Genomic DNA, 17500 nt, shown 5'->3' with positions numbered 1-17500 from the left:
CGGGAGTCGAACCCGGGCCGCCTGGGTGAAAACCAGGAATCCTGACCGCTAGACCATATGGGAAAGCCCGCAAACGCCGGTCAGGCTTGTGTGCCATTTTTCATGCGTGTGGCCAGTACAAGGGCAGGGTTATGTTAGGCCCTTTGGCATTCAGTGTGTGACCGTCGCCTTTAAGAATATGGCAATGTTCCGAAGGGATTGTTTACTGAATTCACTTGTACCAGACTCGATGGAGGGAGATGTCATTTGTCTCTCCCAGGGAGTGCAGCTCTCTCCCATTCTTGTGTTCGCATAAAAAGATACTATAAACTGGTCATTAAAGCAAGGTCCCCGTGACAGTGCTTATGCGATGCATTTGAAAGCACGCACGGTATTGTATGGTAGGCGCTATCTAGCTGACAAAACGGCCTATGGTTGGACTGTCAGTTTACAAGAAAAAAAAACTAACCATTCCAATACCAATAGTCAAAAACTATGGGCTAATAAAACAAGCTAATAAAACTGCTGTAGGCTGATAGCGAAGCAAAAGAGGCAGATCGAGCCAGCCAGGAGTCGAACCTAGAATCTTCTGATTCGTAGTCAGACGCGTTATCCATTGCGCCACTGGCCCACCGGTCAGGCGCCCTGGTGTTTACACGCATCTTGGTGGTGTTCGCCTGGAGCGGGGCCTGTCGCAACATCAACTTTTTCTCATGCCATTAACAGGCCTGGAGCCAACGTAAGGAAGCGCTCCGATGAGGGGTCTGCTATGAAAAGCTTGAAGACGGAGGCGTCACATGTTAGGAATCTCTGTCTTCCTGGCGTGGCTAACGTAGCTGGGTAGCAAATTACTTTAAAACAGTGCAAGGCTGGCCGCTCAAAAAACCAGGCATACCTCAGAGACGACGACACTCTGTGCTATGCGCTCTGTCAACCTCAAGCTCCTTCGCCAGATGCTCTGCAGAAGAAGGGCTGAAAACAAAAAGCGGAGTGAGTCAGGCACCTCTTGGCACTGAGAGCACAGCTGGGCTCTCCTTGTTGTCTTTTGCAAGCTGCTTTTATTGAATTGCAAGTTGCGGTGTTGTTAGGATGTTCTCACGGAGCATGTGACAGTTTCTCAGTGGAAGAACTGTGATCCAGGGTCAGAGACTCTCTCCTCTCCAAGAGGAAAAGGCTAGCCTTAGCGGTTTTGCTTGAGAAATTGCAGCAAAATCTGGTAGAGGCCCACAGGCAGGCTTGAGGAGACAGGCTGAAGAGCCCTTCCCTGGTGGTCTAGTGGTTAGGATTCGGCGCTCTCACCGCCGCGGCCCGGGTTCGATTCCCGGTCAGGGAACGTTCCTTTTGCCCTCCAGCGCGGCCAAGAAAATGTTTGAGTGTGAAAAGTGACCTCCTTCGAGCCGGAGTCGAACCAGCGACCTAAGGATTGCCAACGTTCCACCTACAGTCCTCCGCTCTACCAGCTGAGCTATCGAAGGTATGCAGGGAAAGAGAAGAACCTCAACCTATCAGGTTGCTGCAGCTCCACTGCTGGCTAAAAGCGATTCAGTAATAGACAGAAGCTCTGGCTGTTCGATAAGGGGAGCAAAGACAAGCCAAACTTCCCATACCGGGAGTCGAACCCGGGCCGCCTGGGTGAAAACCAGGAATCCTGACCGCTAGACCATATGGGAAAGCCCGCAAACGCCGGTCAGGCTTGTGTGCCATTTTTCATGCGTGTGGCCAGTACAAGGGCAGGGTTATGTTAGGCCCTTTGGCATTCAGTGTGTGACCGTCGCCTTTAAGAATATGGCAATGTTCCGAAGGGATTGTTTACTGAATTCACTTGTACCAGACTCGATGGAGGGAGATGTCATTTGTCTCTCCCAGGGGGTGCAGCTCTCTCCCATTCTTGTGTTCGCATAAAAAGATACTATAAACTGGTCATTAAAGCAAGGTCCCCGTGACAGTGCTTATGCGATGCATTTGAAAGCACGCACGGTATTGTATGGTAGGTGCTATCTAGCTGACAAAACGGCCTATGGTTGGACTGTCAGTTTACAAGAAAAAAAAAAAACTAACCATTCCAATACCAATAGTCAAAAACTATGGGCTAATAAAACAAACTAATAAAACTGCTGTAGGCTGATAGCGAAGCAAAAGAGGCAGATCGAGCCAGCCAGGAGTCGAACCTAGAATCTTCTGATCCGTAGTCAGACGCGTTATCCATTGCGCCACTGGCCCACCGGTCAGGCGCCCTGGTGTTTACACGCATCTTGGTGGTGTTCGCCTGGAGCGGGGCCTGTCGCAACATCAACTTTTTCTCATGCCATTAACAGGCCTGGAGCCAACGTAAGGAAGCGCTCCGATGAGGGGTCTGCTATGAAAAGCTTGAAGACGGAGGCGTCACATGTTAGGGATCTCTGTCTTCCTGGCGTGGCTAACGTAGCTGGGTAGCAAATTACTTTAAAACAGTGCAAGGCTGGCCGCTCAAAAAACCAGGCATACCTCAGAGACGACGACACTCTGTGCTATGCGCTCTGTCAACCTCGAGCTCCTTCGCCAGATGCTCTGCAGAAGAAGGGCTGAAAACAAAAAGCGGAGTGAGTCAGGCACCTCTTGGCACTGAGAGCACGGCTGGGCTCTCCTTGTTGTCTTTTGCAAGCTGCTTTGATTGAATTGCAAGTTGCGGTGTTGTTAGGATGTTCTCACGGAGCATGTGACAGTTTCTCAGTGGAAGAACTGTGATCCAGGGTCAGAGACTCTCTCCTCTCCAAGAGGAAAAGGCTAGCCTTAGCGGTTTTGCTTGAGAAATTGCAGCAAAATCTGGTAGAGGCCCACAGGCAGGCTTGAGGAGACAGGCTGAACAGCCCTTCCCTGGTGGTCTAGTGGTTAGGATTCGGCGCTCTCACCGCCGTGGCCCGGGTTCGATTCCCGGTCAGGGAACGTTCCTTTTGCCCTCCAGCGCGGCCAAGAAAATGTTTGAGTGTGAAAAGTGACCTCCTTCGAGCCGGAGTCGAACCAGCGACCTAAGGATTGCCAACGTTCCACCTACAGTCCTCCGCTCTACCAGCTGAGCTATCGAAGGTATGCAGGGAAAGAGAAGAACCTCAACCTATCAGGTTGCTGCAGCTCCACTGCTGGCTAAAAGCGATTCAGTAATAGACAGAAGCTCTGGCTGTTCGATAAGGGGAGCAAAGACAAGCCAAACTTCCCATACCGGGAGTCGAACCCGGGCCGCCTGGGTGAAAACCAGGAATCCTGACCGCTAGACCATATGGGAAAGCCCGCAAACGCCGGTCAGGCTTGTGTGCCATTTTTCATGCGTGTGGCCAGTACAAGGGCAGGGTTATGTTAGGCCCTTTGGCATTCAGTGTGTGACCGTCGCCTTTAAGAATATGGCAATGTTCCGAAGGGATTGTTTACTGAATTCACTTGTACCAGACTCGATGGAGGGAGATGTCATTTGTCTCTCCCAGGGGGTGCAGCTCTCTCCCATTCTTGTGTTCGCATAAAAAGATACTATAAACTGGTCATTAAAGCAAGGTCCCCGTGACAGTGCTTATGCGATGCATTTGAAAGCACGCACGGTATTGTATGGTAGGCGCTATCTAGCTGACAAAACGGCCTATGGTTGGACTGTCAGTTTACAAGAAAAAAAAACTAACCATTCCAATACCAATAGTCAAAAACTATGGGCTAATAAAACAAGCTAATAAAACTGCTGTAGGCTGATAGCGAAGCAAAAGAGGCAGATCGAGCCAGCCAGGAGTCGAACCTAGAATCTTCTGATCCGTAGTCAGACGCGTTATCCATTGCGCCACTGGCCCACCGATGAGGCGCCCTGGTGTTTACACGCATCTTGGTGGTGTTTGCCTGGAGCGGGGCCTGTCGCAACATCAACTTTTTCTCATGCCATTAACAGGCCTGGAGCCAACGTAAGGAAGCGCTCCAAAGAGGGGTCTGCTATGAAAAGCTTGAAGACGGAGGCGTCACATGTTAGGGATCTCTGTCTTCCTGGCGTGGCTAACGTAGCTGGGTAGCAAATTACTTTAAAACAGTGCAAGGCTGGCCGCTCAAAAAGCCAGGCATACCTCAGAGACGACGACACTCTGTGCTATGCGCTCTGTCAACCTCGAGCTCCTTCGCCAGATGCTCTGCAGAAGAAGGGCTGAAAACAAAAAGCGGAGTGAGTCAGGCACCACTTGGCACTAAGAGCACGGCTGGGCTCTCCTTGTTGTCTTTTGCAAGCTGCTTTGATTGAATTGCAAGTTGCGATGTTGTTAGGATGTTCTCACAGAGCATGTGACAGTTTCTCAGTGGAAGAACTGTGATCCAGGGTCAGAGACTCTCTCCTCTCCAAGAGGAAAAGGCTAGCCTTAGCGGTTTTGCTTGAGAAATTGCAGCAAAATCTGGTAGAGGCCCACAGGCAGGCTTGAGGAGACAGGCTGAACAGCCCTTCCCTGGTGGTCTAGTGGTTAGGATTCGGCGCTCTCACCGCCGCGGCCCGGGTTCGATTCCCGGTCAGGGAACGTTCCTTTTGCCCTCCAGCGCGGCCAAGAAAATGTTTGAGTGTGAAAAGTGACCTCCTTCGAGCCGGAGTTGAACCAGCGACCTAAGGATTGCCAACGTTCCACCTACAGTCCTCCGCTCTACCAGCTGAGCTATCGAAGGTATGCAGGGAAAGAGAAGAACCTCAACCTATCAGGTTGCTGCAGCTCCACTGCTGGCTAAAAGCGATTCAGTAATAGACAGAAGCTCTGGCTGTTCGATAAGGGGAGCAAAGACAAGCCAAACTTCCCATACCGGGAGTCGAACCCGGGCCGCCTGGGTGAAAACCAGGAATCCTGACCGCTAGACCATATGGGAAAGCCCGCAAACGCCGGTCAGGCTTGTGTGCCATTTTTCATGCGTGTGGCCAGTACAAGGGCAGGGTTATGTTAGGCCCTTTGGCATTCAGTGTGTGACCGTCGCCTTTAAGAATATGGCAATGTTCCGAAGGGATTGTTTACTGAATTCACTTGTACCAGACTCGATGGAGGGAGATGTCATTTGTCTCTCCCAGGGAGTGCAGCTCTCTCCCATTCTTGTGTTCGCATAAAAAGATACTATAAACTGGTCATTAAAGCAAGGTCCCCGTGACAGTGCTTATGCGATGCATTTGAAAGCACGCACGGTATTGTATGGTAGGCGCTATCTAGCTGACAAAACGGCCTATGGTTGGACTGTCAGTTTACAAGAAAAAAAAACTAACCATTCCAATACCAATAGTCAAAAACTATGGGCTAATAAAACAAGCTAATAAAACTGCTGTAGGCTGATAGCGAAGCAAAAGAGGCAGATCGAGCCAGCCAGGAGTCGAACCTAGAATCTTCTGATTCGTAGTCAGACGCGTTATCCATTGCGCCACTGGCCCACCGGTCAGGCGCCCTGGTGTTTACACGCATCTTGGTGGTGTTCGCCTGGAGCGGGGCCTGTCGCAACATCAACTTTTTCTCATGCCATTAACAGGCCTGGAGCCAACGTAAGGAAGCGCTCCGATGAGGGGTCTGCTATGAAAAGCTTGAAGACGGAGGCGTCACATGTTAGGAATCTCTGTCTTCCTGGCGTGGCTAACGTAGCTGGGTAGCAAATTACTTTAAAACAGTGCAAGGCTGGCCGCTCAAAAAACCAGGCATACCTCAGAGACGACGACACTCTGTGCTATGCGCTCTGTCAACCTCAAGCTCCTTCGCCAGATGCTCTGCAGAAGAAGGGCTGAAAACAAAAAGCGGAGTGAGTCAGGCACCTCTTGGCACTGAGAGCACAGCTGGGCTCTCCTTGTTGTCTTTTGCAAGCTGCTTTTATTGAATTGCAAGTTGCGGTGTTGTTAGGATGTTCTCACGGAGCATGTGACAGTTTCTCAGTGGAAGAACTGTGATCCAGGGTCAGAGACTCTCTCCTCTCCAAGAGGAAAAGGCTAGCCTTAGCGGTTTTGCTTGAGAAATTGCAGCAAAATCTGGTAGAGGCCCACAGGCAGGCTTGAGGAGACAGGCTGAAGAGCCCTTCCCTGGTGGTCTAGTGGTTAGGATTCGGCGCTCTCACCGCCGCGGCCCGGGTTCGATTCCCGGTCAGGGAACGTTCCTTTTGCCCTCCAGCGCGGCCAAGAAAATGTTTGAGTGTGAAAAGTGACCTCCTTCGAGCCGGAGTCGAACCAGCGACCTAAGGATTGCCAACGTTCCACCTACAGTCCTCCGCTCTACCAGCTGAGCTATCGAAGGTATGCAGGGAAAGAGAAGAACCTCAACCTATCAGGTTGCTGCAGCTCCACTGCTGGCTAAAAGCGATTCAGTAATAGACAGAAGCTCTGGCTGTTCGATAAGGGGAGCAAAGACAAGCCAAACTTCCCATACCGGGAGTCGAACCCGGGCCGCCTGGGTGAAAACCAGGAATCCTGACCGCTAGACCATATGGGAAAGCCCGCAAACGCCGGTCAGGCTTGTGTGCCATTTTTCATGCGTGTGGCCAGTACAAGGGCAGGGTTATGTTAGGCCCTTTGGCATTCAGTGTGTGACCGTCGCCTTTAAGAATATGGCAATGTTCCGAAGGGATTGTTTACTGAATTCACTTGTACCAGACTCGATGGAGGGAGATGTCATTTGTCTCTCCCAGGGGGTGCAGCTCTCTCCCATTCTTGTGTTCGCATAAAAAGATACTATAAACTGGTCATTAAAGCAAGGTCCCCGTGACAGTGCTTATGCGATGCATTTGAAAGCACGCACGGTATTGTATGGTAGGTGCTATCTAGCTGACAAAACGGCCTATGGTTGGACTGTCAGTTTACAAGAAAAAAAAAAAACTAACCATTCCAATACCAATAGTCAAAAACTATGGGCTAATAAAACAAACTAATAAAACTGCTGTAGGCTGATAGCGAAGCAAAAGAGGCAGATCGAGCCAGCCAGGAGTCGAACCTAGAATCTTCTGATCCGTAGTCAGACGCGTTATCCATTGCGCCACTGGCCCACCGGTCAGGCGCCCTGGTGTTTACACGCATCTTGGTGGTGTTCGCCTGGAGCGGGGCCTGTCGCAACATCAACTTTTTCTCATGCCATTAACAGGCCTGGAGCCAACGTAAGGAAGCGCTCCGATGAGGGGTCTGCTATGAAAAGCTTGAAGACGGAGGCGTCACATGTTAGGGATCTCTGTCTTCCTGGCGTGGCTAACGTAGCTGGGTAGCAAATTACTTTAAAACAGTGCAAGGCTGGCCGCTCAAAAAACCAGGCATACCTCAGAGACGACGACACTCTGTGCTATGCGCTCTGTCAACCTCGAGCTCCTTCGCCAGATGCTCTGCAGAAGAAGGGCTGAAAACAAAAAGCGGAGTGAGTCAGGCACCTCTTGGCACTGAGAGCACGGCTGGGCTCTCCTTGTTGTCTTTTGCAAGCTGCTTTGATTGAATTGCAAGTTGCGGTGTTGTTAGGATGTTCTCACGGAGCATGTGACAGTTTCTCAGTGGAAGAACTGTGATCCAGGGTCAGAGACTCTCTCCTCTCCAAGAGGAAAAGGCTAGCCTTAGCGGTTTTGCTTGAGAAATTGCAGCAAAATCTGGTAGAGGCCCACAGGCAGGCTTGAGGAGACAGGCTGAACAGCCCTTCCCTGGTGGTCTAGTGGTTAGGATTCGGCGCTCTCACCGCCGTGGCCCGGGTTCGATTCCCGGTCAGGGAACGTTCCTTTTGCCCTCCAGCGCGGCCAAGAAAATGTTTGAGTGTGAAAAGTGACCTCCTTCGAGCCGGAGTCGAACCAGCGACCTAAGGATTGCCAACGTTCCACCTACAGTCCTCCGCTCTACCAGCTGAGCTATCGAAGGTATGCAGGGAAAGAGAAGAACCTCAACCTATCAGGTTGCTGCAGCTCCACTGCTGGCTAAAAGCGATTCAGTAATAGACAGAAGCTCTGGCTGTTCGATAAGGGGAGCAAAGACAAGCCAAACTTCCCATACCGGGAGTCGAACCCGGGCCGCCTGGGTGAAAACCAGGAATCCTGACCGCTAGACCATATGGGAAAGCCCGCAAACGCCGGTCAGGCTTGTGTGCCATTTTTCATGCGTGTGGCCAGTACAAGGGCAGGGTTATGTTAGGCCCTTTGGCATTCAGTGTGTGACCGTCGCCTTTAAGAATATGGCAATGTTCCGAAGGGATTGTTTACTGAATTCACTTGTACCAGACTCGATGGAGGGAGATGTCATTTGTCTCTCCCAGGGGGTGCAGCTCTCTCCCATTCTTGTGTTCGCATAAAAAGATACTATAAACTGGTCATTAAAGCAAGGTCCCCGTGACAGTGCTTATGCGATGCATTTGAAAGCACGCACGGTATTGTATGGTAGGCGCTATCTAGCTGACAAAACGGCCTATGGTTGGACTGTCAGTTTACAAGAAAAAAAAACTAACCATTCCAATACCAATAGTCAAAAACTATGGGCTAATAAAACAAGCTAATAAAACTGCTGTAGGCTGATAGCGAAGCAAAAGAGGCAGATCGAGCCAGCCAGGAGTCGAACCTAGAATCTTCTGATCCGTAGTCAGACGCGTTATCCATTGCGCCACTGGCCCACCGATGAGGCGCCCTGGTGTTTACACGCATCTTGGTGGTGTTTGCCTGGAGCGGGGCCTGTCGCAACATCAACTTTTTCTCATGCCATTAACAGGCCTGGAGCCAACGTAAGGAAGCGCTCCAAAGAGGGGTCTGCTATGAAAAGCTTGAAGACGGAGGCGTCACATGTTAGGGATCTCTGTCTTCCTGGCGTGGCTAACGTAGCTGGGTAGCAAATTACTTTAAAACAGTGCAAGGCTGGCCGCTCAAAAAGCCAGGCATACCTCAGAGACGACGACACTCTGTGCTATGCGCTCTGTCAACCTCGAGCTCCTTCGCCAGATGCTCTGCAGAAGAAGGGCTGAAAACAAAAAGCGGAGTGAGTCAGGCACCACTTGGCACTAAGAGCACGGCTGGGCTCTCCTTGTTGTCTTTTGCAAGCTGCTTTGATTGAATTGCAAGTTGCGATGTTGTTAGGATGTTCTCACAGAGCATGTGACAGTTTCTCAGTGGAAGAACTGTGATCCAGGGTCAGAGACTCTCTCCTCTCCAAGAGGAAAAGGCTAGCCTTAGCGGTTTTGCTTGAGAAATTGCAGCAAAATCTGGTAGAGGCCCACAGGCAGGCTTGAGGAGACAGGCTGAACAGCCCTTCCCTGGTGGTCTAGTGGTTAGGATTCGGCGCTCTCACCGCCGCGGCCCGGGTTCGATTCCCGGTCAGGGAACGTTCCTTTTGCCCTCCAGCGCGGCCAAGAAAATGTTTGAGTGTGAAAAGTGACCTCCTTCGAGCCGGAGTTGAACCAGCGACCTAAGGATTGCCAACGTTCCACCTACAGTCCTCCGCTCTACCAGCTGAGCTATCGAAGGTATGCAGGGAAAGAGAAGAACCTCAACCTATCAGGTTGCTGCAGCTCCACTGCTGGCTAAAAGCGATTCAGTAATAGACAGAAGCTCTGGCTGTTCGATAAGGGGAGCAAAGACAAGCCAAACTTCCCATACCGGGAGTCGAACCCGGGCCGCCTGGGTGAAAACCAGGAATCCTGACCGCTAGACCATATGGGAAAGCCCGCAAACGCCGGTCAGGCTTGTGTGCCATTTTTCATGCGTGTGGCCAGTACAAGGGCAGGGTTATGTTAGGCCCTTTGGCATTCAGTGTGTGACCGTCGCCTTTAAGAATATGGCAATGTTCCGAAGGGATTGTTTACTGAATTCACTTGTACCAGACTCGATGGAGGGAGATGTCATTTGTCTCTCCCAGGGGGTGCAGCTCTCTCCCATTCTTGTGTTCGCATAAAAAGATACTATAAACTGGTCATTAAAGCAAGGTCCCCGTGACAGTGCTTATGCGATGCATTTGAAAGCACGCACGGTATTGTATGGTAGGCGCTATCTAGCTGACAAAACGGCCTATGGTTGGACTGTCAGTTTACAAGAAAAAAAAACTAACCTTTCCAATACCAATAGTCAAAAACTATGGGCTAATAAAACAAGCTAATAAAACTGCTGTAGGCTGATAGCGAAGCAAAAGAGGCAGATCGAGCCAGCCAGGAGTCGAACCTAGAATCTTCTGATCCGTAGTCAGACGCGTTATCCATTGCGCCACTGGCCCACCGGTCAGGCGCCCTGGTGTTTACACGCATCTTGGTGGTGTTCGCCTGGAGCGGGGCCTGTCGCAACATCAACTTTTTCTCATGCCATTAACAGGCCTGGAGCCAACGTAAGGAAGCGCTCCGATGAGGGGTCTGCTATGAAAAGCTTGAAGACGGAGGCGTCACATGTTAGGGATCTCTGTCTTCCTGGCGTGGCTAACGTAGCTGGGTAGCAAATTACTTTAAAACAGTGCAAGGCTGGCCGCTCAAAAAACCAGGCATACCTCAGAGACGACGACACTCTGTGCTATGCGCTCTGTCAACCTCGAGCTCCTTCGCCAGATGCTCTGCAGAAGAAGGGCTGAAAACAAAAAGCGGAGTGAGTCAGGCACCTCTTGGCACTGAGAGCACGGCTGGGCTCTCCTTGTTGTCTTTTGCAAGCTGCTTTGATTGAATTGCAAGTTGCGGTGTTGTTAGGATGTTCTCACGGAGCATGTGACAGTTTCTCAGTGGAAGAACTGTGATCCAGGGTCAGAGACTCTCTCCTCTCCAAGAGGAAAAGGCTAGCCTTAGCGGTTTTGCTTGAGAAATTGCAGCAAAATCTGGTAGAGGCCCACAGGCAGGCTTGAGGAGACAGGCTGAACAGCCCTTCCCTGGTGGTCTAGTGGTTAGGATTCGGCGCTCTCACCGCCGTGGCCCGGGTTCGATTCCCGGTCAGGGAACGTTCCTTTTGCCCTCCAGCGCGGCCAAGAAAATGTTTGAGTGTGAAAAGTGACCTCCTTCGAGCCGGAGTCGAACCAGCGACCTAAGGATTGCCAACGTTCCACCTACAGTCCTCCGCTCTACCAGCTGAGCTATCGAAGGTATGCAGGGAAAGAGAAGAACCTCAACCTATCAGGTTGCTGCAGCTCCACTGCTGGCTAAAAGCGATTCAGTAATAGACAGAAGCTCTGGCTGTTCGATAAGGGGAGCAAAGACAAGCCAAACTTCCCATACCGGGAGTCGAACCCGGGCCGCCTGGGTGAAAACCAGGAATCCTGACCGCTAGACCATATGGGAAAGCCCGCAAACGCCGGTCAGGCTTGTGTGCCATTTTTCATGCGTGTGGCCAGTACAAGGGCAGGGTTATGTTAGGCCCTTTGGCATTCAGTGTGTGACCGTCGCCTTTAAGAATATGGCAATGTTCCGAAGGGATTGTTTACTGAATTCACTTGTACCAGACTCGATGGAGGGAGATGTCATTTGTCTCTCCCAGGGGGTGCAGCTCTCTCCCATTCTTGTGTTCGCATAAAAAGATACTATAAACTGGTCATTAAAGCAAGGTCCCCGTGACAGTGCTTATGCGATGCATTTGAAAGCACGCACGGTATTGTATGGTAGGCGCTATCTAGCTGACAAAACGGCCTATGGTTGGACTGTCAGTTTACAAGAAAAAAAAACTAACCATTCCAATACCAATAGTCAAAAACTATGGGCTAATAAAACAAGCTAATAAAACTGCTGTAGGCTGATAGCGAAGCAAAAGAGGCAGATCGAGCCAGCCAGGAGTCGAACCTAGAATCTTCTGATCCGTAGTCAGACGCGTTATCCATTGCGCCACTGGCCCACCGATGAGGCGCCCTGGTGTTTACACGCATCTTGGTGGTGTTTGCCTGGAGCGGGGCCTGTCGCAACATCAACTTTTTCTCATGCCATTAACAGGCCTGGAGCCAACGTAAGGAAGCGCTCCAAAGAGGGGTCTGCTATGAAAAGCTTGAAGACGGAGGCGTCACATGTTAGGGATCTCTGTCTTCCTGGCGTGGCTAACGTAGCTGGGTAGCAAATTACTTTAAAACAGTGCAAGGCTGGCCGCTCAAAAAGCCAGGCATACCTCAGAGACGACGACACTCTGTGCTATGCGCTCTGTCAACCTCGAGCTCCTTCGCCAGATGCTCTGCAGAAGAAGGGCTGAAAACAAAAAGCGGAGTGAGTCAGGCACCACTTGGCACTAAGAGCACGGCTGGGCTCTCCTTGTTGTCTTTTGCAAGCTGCTTTGATTGAATTGCAAGTTGCGATGTTGTTAGGATGTTCTCACGGAGCATGTGACAGTTTCTCAGTGGAAGAACTGTGATCCAGGGTCAGAGACTCTCTCCTCTCCAAGAGGAAAAGGCTAGCCTTAGCGGTTTTGCTTGAGAAATTGCAGCAAAATCTGGTAGAGGCCCACAGGCAGGCTTGAGGAGACAGGCTGAACAGCCCTTCCCTGGTGGTCTAGTGGTTAGGATTCGGCGCTCTCACCGCCGCGGCCCGGGTTCGATTCCCGGTCAGGGAACGTTCCTTTTGCCCTCCAGCGCGGCCAAGAAAATGTTTGAGTGTGAAAAGTGACCTCCTTCGAGCCGGAGTTGAACCAGCGACCTAAGGATTGCCAACGTTCCACCTACAGTCCTCCGCTCTACCAGCTGAGCTATCGAAGGTATGCAGGGAAAGAGAAGAACCTCAACCTATCAGGTTGCTGCAGCTCCACTGCTGGCTAAAAGCGATTCAGTAATAGACAGAAGCTCTGGCTGTTCGATAAGGGGAGCAAAGACAAGCCAAACTTCCCATACCGGGAGTCGAACCCGGGCCGCCTGGGTGAAAACCAGGAATCCTGACCGCTAGACCATATGGGAAAGCCCGCAAACGCCGGTCAGGCTTGTGTGCCATTTTTCATGCGTGTGGCCAGTACAAGGGCAGGGTTATGTTAGGCCCTTTGGCATTCAGTGTGTGACCGTCGCCTTTAAGAATATGGCAATGTTCCGAAGGGATTGTTTACTGAATTCACTTGTACCAGACTCGATGGAGGGAGATGTCATTTGTCTCTCCCAGGGGGTGCAGCTCTCTCCCATTCTTGTGTTCGCATAAAAAGATACTATAAACTGGTCATTAAAGCAAGGTCCCCGTGACAGTGCTTATGCGATGCATTTGAAAGCACGCACGGTATTGTATGGTAGGTGCTATCTAGCTGACAAAACGGCCTATGGTTGGACTGTCAGTTTACAAGAAAAAAAAAAAACTAACCATTCCAATACCAATAGTCAAAAACTATGGGCTAATAAAACAAACTAATAAAACTGCTGTAGGCTGATAGCGAAGCAAAAGAGGCAGATCGAGCCAGCCAGGAGTCGAACCTAGAATCTTCTGATCCGTAGTCAGACGCGTTATCCATTGCGCCACTGGCCCACCGGTCAGGCGCCCTGGTGTTTACACGCATCTTGGTGGTGTTCGCCTGGAGCGGGGCCTGTCGCAACATCAACTTTTTCTCATGCCATTAACAGGCCTGGAGCCAACGTAAGGAAGCGCTCCGATGAGGGGTCTGCTATGAAAAGCTTGAAGACGGAGGCGTCACATGTTAGGGATCTCTGTCTTCCTGGCGTGGCTAACGTAGCTGGGTAGCAAATTACTTTAAAACAGTGCAAGGCTGGCCGCTCAAAAAACCAGGCATACCTCAGAGACGACGACACTCTGTGCTATGCGCTCTGTCAACCTCGAGCTCCTTCGCCAGATGCTCTGCAGAAGAAGGGCTGAAAACAAAAAGCGGAGTGAGTCAGGCACCTCTTGGCACTGAGAGCACGGCTGGGCTCTCCTTGTTGTCTTTTGCAAGCTGCTTTGATTGAATTGCAAGTTGCGGTGTTGTTAGGATGTTCTCACGGAGCATGTGACAGTTTCTCAGTGGAAGAACTGTGATCCAGGGTCAGAGACTCTCTCCTCTCCAAGAGGAAAAGGCTAGCCTTAGCGGTTTTGCTTGAGAAATTGCAGCAAAATCTGGTAGAGGCCCACAGGCAGGCTTGAGGAGACAGGCTGAACAGCCCTTCCCTGGTGGTCTAGTGGTTAGGATTCGGCGCTCTCACCGCCGTGGCCCGGGTTCGATTCCCGGTCAGGGAACGTTCCTTTTGCCCTCCAGCGCGGCCAAGAAAATGTTTGAGTGTGAAAAGAGACCTCCTTCGAGCCGGAGTCGAACCAGCAACCTAAGGATTGCCAACGTTCCACCTACAGTCCTCCGCTCTACCAGCTGAGCTATCGAAGGTATGCAGGGAAAGAGAAGAACCTCAACCTATCAGGTTGCTGCAGCTCCACTGCTGGCTAAAAGCGATTCAGTAATAGACAGAAGCTCTGGCTGTTCGATAAGGGGAGCAAAGACAAGCCAAACTTCCCATACCGGGAGTCGAACCCGGGCCGCCTGGGTGAAAACCAGGAATCCTGACCGCTAGACCATATGGGAAAGCCCGCAAACGCCGGTCAGGCTTGTGTGCCATTTTTCATGCGTGTGGCCAGTACAAGGGCAGGGTTATGTTAGGCCCTTTGGCATTCAGTGTGTGACCGTCGCCTTTAGGAATATGGCAATGTTCCGAAGGGATTGTTTACTGAATTCACTTGTACCAGACTCGATGGAGGGAGATGTCATTTGTCTCTCCCAGGGGGTGCAGCTCTCTCCCATTCTTGTGTTCGCATAAAAAGATACTATAAACTGGTCATTAAAGCAAGGTCCCCGTGACAGTGCTTATGCGATGCATTTGAAAGCACGCACGGTATTGTATGGTAGGCGCTATCTAGCTGACAAAACGGCCTATGGTTGGACTGTCAGTTTACAAGAAAAAAAAACTAACCTTTCCAATACCAATAGTCAAAAACTATGGGCTAATAAAACAAGCTAATAAAACTGCTGTAGGCTGATAGCGAAGCAAAAGAGGCAGATCGAGCCAGCCAGGAGTCGAACCTAGAATCTTCTGATCCGTAGTCAGACGCGTTATCCATTGCGCCACTGGCCCACCGATGAGGCGCCCTGGTGTTTACACGCATCTTGGTGGTGTTTGCCTGGAGCGGGGCCTGTCGCAACATCAACTTTTTCTCATGCCATTAACAGGCCTGGAGCCAATGTAAGGAAGCGCTCCGATGAGGGGTCTGCTATGAAAAGCTTGAAGACGGAGGCATCACATGTTAGGGATCTCTGTCTTCCTGGCGTGGCTAACGTAGCTGGGTAGCAAATTACTTTAAAACAGTGCAAGGCTGGCCGCTCAAAAAACCAGGCATACCTCAGAGACGACGACACTCTGTGCTATGCGCTCTGTCAACCTCGAGCTCCTTCGCCAGATGCTCTGCAGAAGAAGGGCTGAAAACAAAAAGCGGAGTGAGTCAGGCACCTCTTGGCACTGAGAGCACGGCTGGGCTCTCCTTGTTGTCTTTTGCAAGCTGCTTTGATTGAATTGCAAGTTGCGGTGTTGTTAGGATGTTCTCACGGAGCATGTGACAGTTTCTCAGTGGAAGAACTGTGATCCAGGGTCAGAGACTCTCTCCTCTCCAAGAGGAAAAGGCTAGCCTTAGCGGTTTTGCTTGAGAAATTGCAGCAAAATCTGGTAGAGGCCCACAGGCAGGCTTGAGGAGACAGGCTGAACAGCCCTTCCCTGGTGGTCTAGTGGTTAGGATTCGGCGCTCTCACCGCCGTGGCCCGGGTTCGATTCCCGGTCAGGGAACATTCCTTTTGCCCTCCAGCGCGGCCAAGAAAATGTTTGAGTGTGAAAAGTGACCTCCTTCGAGCCGGAGTCGAACCAGCGACCTAAGGATTGCCAACGTTCCACCTACAGTCCTCCGCTCTACCAGCTGAGCTATCGAAGGTATGCAGGGAAAGAGAAGAACCTCAACCTATCAGGTTGCTGCAGCTCCACTGCTGGCTAAAAGCGATTCAGTAATAGACAGAAGCTCTGGCTGTTCGATAAGGGGAGCAAAGACAAGCCAAACTTCCCATACCGGGAGTCGAACCCGGGCCGCCTGGGTGAAAACCAGGAATCCTGACCGCTAGACCATATGGGAAAGCCCGCAAACGCCGGTCAGGCTTGTGTGCCATTTTTCATGCGTGTGGCCAGTACAAGGGCAGGGTTATGTTAGGCCCTTTGGCATTCAGTGTGTGACCGTCGCCTTTAGGAATATGGCAATGTTCCGAAGGGATTGTTTACTGAATTCACTTGTACCAGACTCGATGGAGGGAGATGTCATTTGTCTCTCCCAGGGGGTGCAGCTCTCTCCCATTCTTGTGTTCGCATAAAAAGATACTATAAACTGGTCATTAAAGCAAGGTCCCCGTGACAGTGATTATGCGATGCATTTGAAACAACGCACGGTATTGTATGGTAGGCGCTATCTAGCTGACAAAACGGCCTATGGTTGGACTGTCAGTTTACAAGAAAAAAAAACTAACCATTCCAATACCAATAGTCAAAAACTATGGGCTAATAAAACAAGCTAATAAAACTGCTGTAGGCTGATAGCGAAGCAAAAGAGGCAGATCGAGCCAGCCAGGAGTCGAACCTAGAATCTTCTGATCCGTAGTCAGACGCGTTATCCATTGCGCCACTGGCCCACCGATGAGGCGCCCTGGTGTTTACACGCATCTTGGTGGTGTTTGCCTGGAGCGGGGCCTGTCGCAACATCAACTTTTTCTCATGCCATTAACAGGCCTGGAGCCAACGTAAGGAAGCGCTCCAAAGAGGGGTCTGCTATGAAAAGCTTGAAGACGGAGGCGTCACATGTTAGGGATCTCTGTCTTCCTGGCGTGGCTAACGTAGCTGGGTAGCAAATTACTTTAAAACAGTGCAAGGCTGGCCGCTCAAAAAGCCAGGCATACCTCAGAGACGACGACACTCTGTGCTATGCGCTCTGTCAACCTCGAGCTCCTTCGCCAGATGCTCTGCAGAAGAAGGGCTGAAAACAAAAAGCGGAGTGAGTCAGGCACCTCTTGGCACTAAGAGCACGGCTGGGCTCTCCTTGTTGTCTTTTGCAAGCTGCTTTGATTGAATTGCAAGTTGCGATGTTGTTAGGATGTTCTCACAGAGCATGTGACAGTTTCTCAGTGGAAGAACTGTGATCCAGGGTCAGAGACTCTCTCCTCTCCAAGAGGAAAAGGCTAGCCTTAGCGGTTTTGCTTGAGAAATTGCAGCAAAATCTGGTAGAGGCCCACAGGCAGGCTTGAGGAGACAGGCTGAACAGCCCTTCCCTGGTGGTCTAGTGGTTAGGATTCGGCGCTCTCGCCGCCGCGGCCCAGGTTCGATTCCCGGTCAGGGAACGTTCCTTTTGCCCTCCAGCGCGGCCAAGAAAATGTTTCAGTGTGAAAAGTGACCTCCTTCGAGCCGGAGTTGAACCAGCGACCTAAGGATTGCCAACGTTCCACCTACAGTCCTCCGCTCTACCAGCTGAGCTATCGAAGGTATGCAGGGAAAGAGAAGAACCTCAACCTATCAGGTTGCTGCAGCTCCACTGCTGGCTAAAAGCGATTCAGTAATAGACAGAAGCTCTGGCTGTTCGATAAGGGGAGCAAAGACAAGCCAAACTTCCCATACCGGGAGTCGAACCCGGGCCACCTGGGTGAAAACCAGGAATCCGAC

At 51.0% G+C, this 17500-nt stretch overlaps 33 non-coding genes across 33 annotated transcripts in view; 10 read left to right on the top strand and 23 right to left on the bottom strand.

Moving 5' to 3' along the window:
* The window catches only part of trnae-uuc (transfer RNA glutamic acid (anticodon UUC)), a 72-nt gene extending 9 nt beyond the window's left edge, over positions 1 to 63 (bottom strand). The window contains exon 1 of the tRNA in view: positions 1 to 63. This exon is cut by the window's left edge and continues 9 nt beyond it. This is a non-coding gene — a tRNA (tRNA-Glu).
* A 474-nt stretch (positions 64 to 537) lies between these two features.
* On the bottom strand, positions 538 to 610 carry trnar-acg (transfer RNA arginine (anticodon ACG)). The gene has a single exon. It is a non-coding gene; the product is annotated as a tRNA-Arg (tRNA).
* Positions 611 to 1240: 630 nt separating this feature from the next.
* On the top strand, positions 1241 to 1312 carry trnae-cuc (transfer RNA glutamic acid (anticodon CUC)). The gene has a single exon. It is a non-coding gene; the product is annotated as a tRNA-Glu (tRNA).
* A 265-nt stretch (positions 1313 to 1577) lies between these two features.
* Positions 1578 to 1649, bottom strand: trnae-uuc (transfer RNA glutamic acid (anticodon UUC)). Its single transcript has one exon. It is a non-coding gene; the product is annotated as a tRNA-Glu (tRNA).
* Positions 1650 to 2126: 477 nt separating this feature from the next.
* Positions 2127 to 2199, bottom strand: trnar-acg (transfer RNA arginine (anticodon ACG)). The gene has a single exon. It is a non-coding gene; the product is annotated as a tRNA-Arg (tRNA).
* A 630-nt stretch (positions 2200 to 2829) lies between these two features.
* On the top strand, positions 2830 to 2901 carry trnae-cuc (transfer RNA glutamic acid (anticodon CUC)). The gene has a single exon. It is a non-coding gene; the product is annotated as a tRNA-Glu (tRNA).
* Positions 2902 to 3166: 265 nt separating this feature from the next.
* On the bottom strand, positions 3167 to 3238 carry trnae-uuc (transfer RNA glutamic acid (anticodon UUC)). The gene has a single exon. It is a non-coding gene; the product is annotated as a tRNA-Glu (tRNA).
* A 474-nt stretch (positions 3239 to 3712) lies between these two features.
* trnar-acg (transfer RNA arginine (anticodon ACG)) lies at positions 3713 to 3785 on the bottom strand. Its single transcript has one exon. It is a non-coding gene; the product is annotated as a tRNA-Arg (tRNA).
* Positions 3786 to 4415: 630 nt separating this feature from the next.
* trnae-cuc (transfer RNA glutamic acid (anticodon CUC)) lies at positions 4416 to 4487 on the top strand. The gene has a single exon. It is a non-coding gene; the product is annotated as a tRNA-Glu (tRNA).
* A 265-nt stretch (positions 4488 to 4752) lies between these two features.
* Positions 4753 to 4824, bottom strand: trnae-uuc (transfer RNA glutamic acid (anticodon UUC)). The gene has a single exon. It is a non-coding gene; the product is annotated as a tRNA-Glu (tRNA).
* Positions 4825 to 5298: 474 nt separating this feature from the next.
* trnar-acg (transfer RNA arginine (anticodon ACG)) lies at positions 5299 to 5371 on the bottom strand. Its single transcript has one exon. It is a non-coding gene; the product is annotated as a tRNA-Arg (tRNA).
* A 630-nt stretch (positions 5372 to 6001) lies between these two features.
* Positions 6002 to 6073, top strand: trnae-cuc (transfer RNA glutamic acid (anticodon CUC)). Its single transcript has one exon. It is a non-coding gene; the product is annotated as a tRNA-Glu (tRNA).
* A 265-nt stretch (positions 6074 to 6338) lies between these two features.
* trnae-uuc (transfer RNA glutamic acid (anticodon UUC)) lies at positions 6339 to 6410 on the bottom strand. Its single transcript has one exon. It is a non-coding gene; the product is annotated as a tRNA-Glu (tRNA).
* A 477-nt stretch (positions 6411 to 6887) lies between these two features.
* trnar-acg (transfer RNA arginine (anticodon ACG)) lies at positions 6888 to 6960 on the bottom strand. Its single transcript has one exon. It is a non-coding gene; the product is annotated as a tRNA-Arg (tRNA).
* Positions 6961 to 7590: 630 nt separating this feature from the next.
* Positions 7591 to 7662, top strand: trnae-cuc (transfer RNA glutamic acid (anticodon CUC)). The gene has a single exon. It is a non-coding gene; the product is annotated as a tRNA-Glu (tRNA).
* A 265-nt stretch (positions 7663 to 7927) lies between these two features.
* On the bottom strand, positions 7928 to 7999 carry trnae-uuc (transfer RNA glutamic acid (anticodon UUC)). Its single transcript has one exon. It is a non-coding gene; the product is annotated as a tRNA-Glu (tRNA).
* Positions 8000 to 8473: 474 nt separating this feature from the next.
* trnar-acg (transfer RNA arginine (anticodon ACG)) lies at positions 8474 to 8546 on the bottom strand. The gene has a single exon. It is a non-coding gene; the product is annotated as a tRNA-Arg (tRNA).
* A 630-nt stretch (positions 8547 to 9176) lies between these two features.
* trnae-cuc (transfer RNA glutamic acid (anticodon CUC)) lies at positions 9177 to 9248 on the top strand. Its single transcript has one exon. It is a non-coding gene; the product is annotated as a tRNA-Glu (tRNA).
* A 265-nt stretch (positions 9249 to 9513) lies between these two features.
* trnae-uuc (transfer RNA glutamic acid (anticodon UUC)) lies at positions 9514 to 9585 on the bottom strand. Its single transcript has one exon. It is a non-coding gene; the product is annotated as a tRNA-Glu (tRNA).
* A 474-nt stretch (positions 9586 to 10059) lies between these two features.
* On the bottom strand, positions 10060 to 10132 carry trnar-acg (transfer RNA arginine (anticodon ACG)). Its single transcript has one exon. It is a non-coding gene; the product is annotated as a tRNA-Arg (tRNA).
* Positions 10133 to 10762: 630 nt separating this feature from the next.
* On the top strand, positions 10763 to 10834 carry trnae-cuc (transfer RNA glutamic acid (anticodon CUC)). Its single transcript has one exon. It is a non-coding gene; the product is annotated as a tRNA-Glu (tRNA).
* A 265-nt stretch (positions 10835 to 11099) lies between these two features.
* On the bottom strand, positions 11100 to 11171 carry trnae-uuc (transfer RNA glutamic acid (anticodon UUC)). Its single transcript has one exon. It is a non-coding gene; the product is annotated as a tRNA-Glu (tRNA).
* Positions 11172 to 11645: 474 nt separating this feature from the next.
* On the bottom strand, positions 11646 to 11718 carry trnar-acg (transfer RNA arginine (anticodon ACG)). The gene has a single exon. It is a non-coding gene; the product is annotated as a tRNA-Arg (tRNA).
* A 630-nt stretch (positions 11719 to 12348) lies between these two features.
* trnae-cuc (transfer RNA glutamic acid (anticodon CUC)) lies at positions 12349 to 12420 on the top strand. Its single transcript has one exon. It is a non-coding gene; the product is annotated as a tRNA-Glu (tRNA).
* A 265-nt stretch (positions 12421 to 12685) lies between these two features.
* On the bottom strand, positions 12686 to 12757 carry trnae-uuc (transfer RNA glutamic acid (anticodon UUC)). Its single transcript has one exon. It is a non-coding gene; the product is annotated as a tRNA-Glu (tRNA).
* Positions 12758 to 13234: 477 nt separating this feature from the next.
* Positions 13235 to 13307, bottom strand: trnar-acg (transfer RNA arginine (anticodon ACG)). The gene has a single exon. It is a non-coding gene; the product is annotated as a tRNA-Arg (tRNA).
* Positions 13308 to 13937: 630 nt separating this feature from the next.
* On the top strand, positions 13938 to 14009 carry trnae-cuc (transfer RNA glutamic acid (anticodon CUC)). The gene has a single exon. It is a non-coding gene; the product is annotated as a tRNA-Glu (tRNA).
* Positions 14010 to 14274: 265 nt separating this feature from the next.
* Positions 14275 to 14346, bottom strand: trnae-uuc (transfer RNA glutamic acid (anticodon UUC)). The gene has a single exon. It is a non-coding gene; the product is annotated as a tRNA-Glu (tRNA).
* Positions 14347 to 14820: 474 nt separating this feature from the next.
* On the bottom strand, positions 14821 to 14893 carry trnar-acg (transfer RNA arginine (anticodon ACG)). Its single transcript has one exon. It is a non-coding gene; the product is annotated as a tRNA-Arg (tRNA).
* A 630-nt stretch (positions 14894 to 15523) lies between these two features.
* On the top strand, positions 15524 to 15595 carry trnae-cuc (transfer RNA glutamic acid (anticodon CUC)). The gene has a single exon. It is a non-coding gene; the product is annotated as a tRNA-Glu (tRNA).
* Positions 15596 to 15860: 265 nt separating this feature from the next.
* Positions 15861 to 15932, bottom strand: trnae-uuc (transfer RNA glutamic acid (anticodon UUC)). Its single transcript has one exon. It is a non-coding gene; the product is annotated as a tRNA-Glu (tRNA).
* A 474-nt stretch (positions 15933 to 16406) lies between these two features.
* Positions 16407 to 16479, bottom strand: trnar-acg (transfer RNA arginine (anticodon ACG)). Its single transcript has one exon. It is a non-coding gene; the product is annotated as a tRNA-Arg (tRNA).
* A 967-nt stretch (positions 16480 to 17446) lies between these two features.
* trnae-uuc (transfer RNA glutamic acid (anticodon UUC)) overlaps positions 17447 to 17500 on the bottom strand; it is a 71-nt gene continuing 17 nt past the window's right edge. The window contains exon 1 of the tRNA in view: positions 17447 to 17500. This exon is cut by the window's right edge and continues 17 nt beyond it. This is a non-coding gene — a tRNA (tRNA-Glu).

This window comes from Pseudorasbora parva, chromosome 22, assembly GCF_024679245.1.
Source record: "Pseudorasbora parva isolate DD20220531a chromosome 22, ASM2467924v1, whole genome shotgun sequence".
NCBI lineage: Eukaryota > Metazoa > Chordata > Actinopteri > Cypriniformes > Gobionidae > Pseudorasbora > Pseudorasbora parva.
This window is presented reverse-complemented; position numbering and strand designations above follow the sequence as displayed.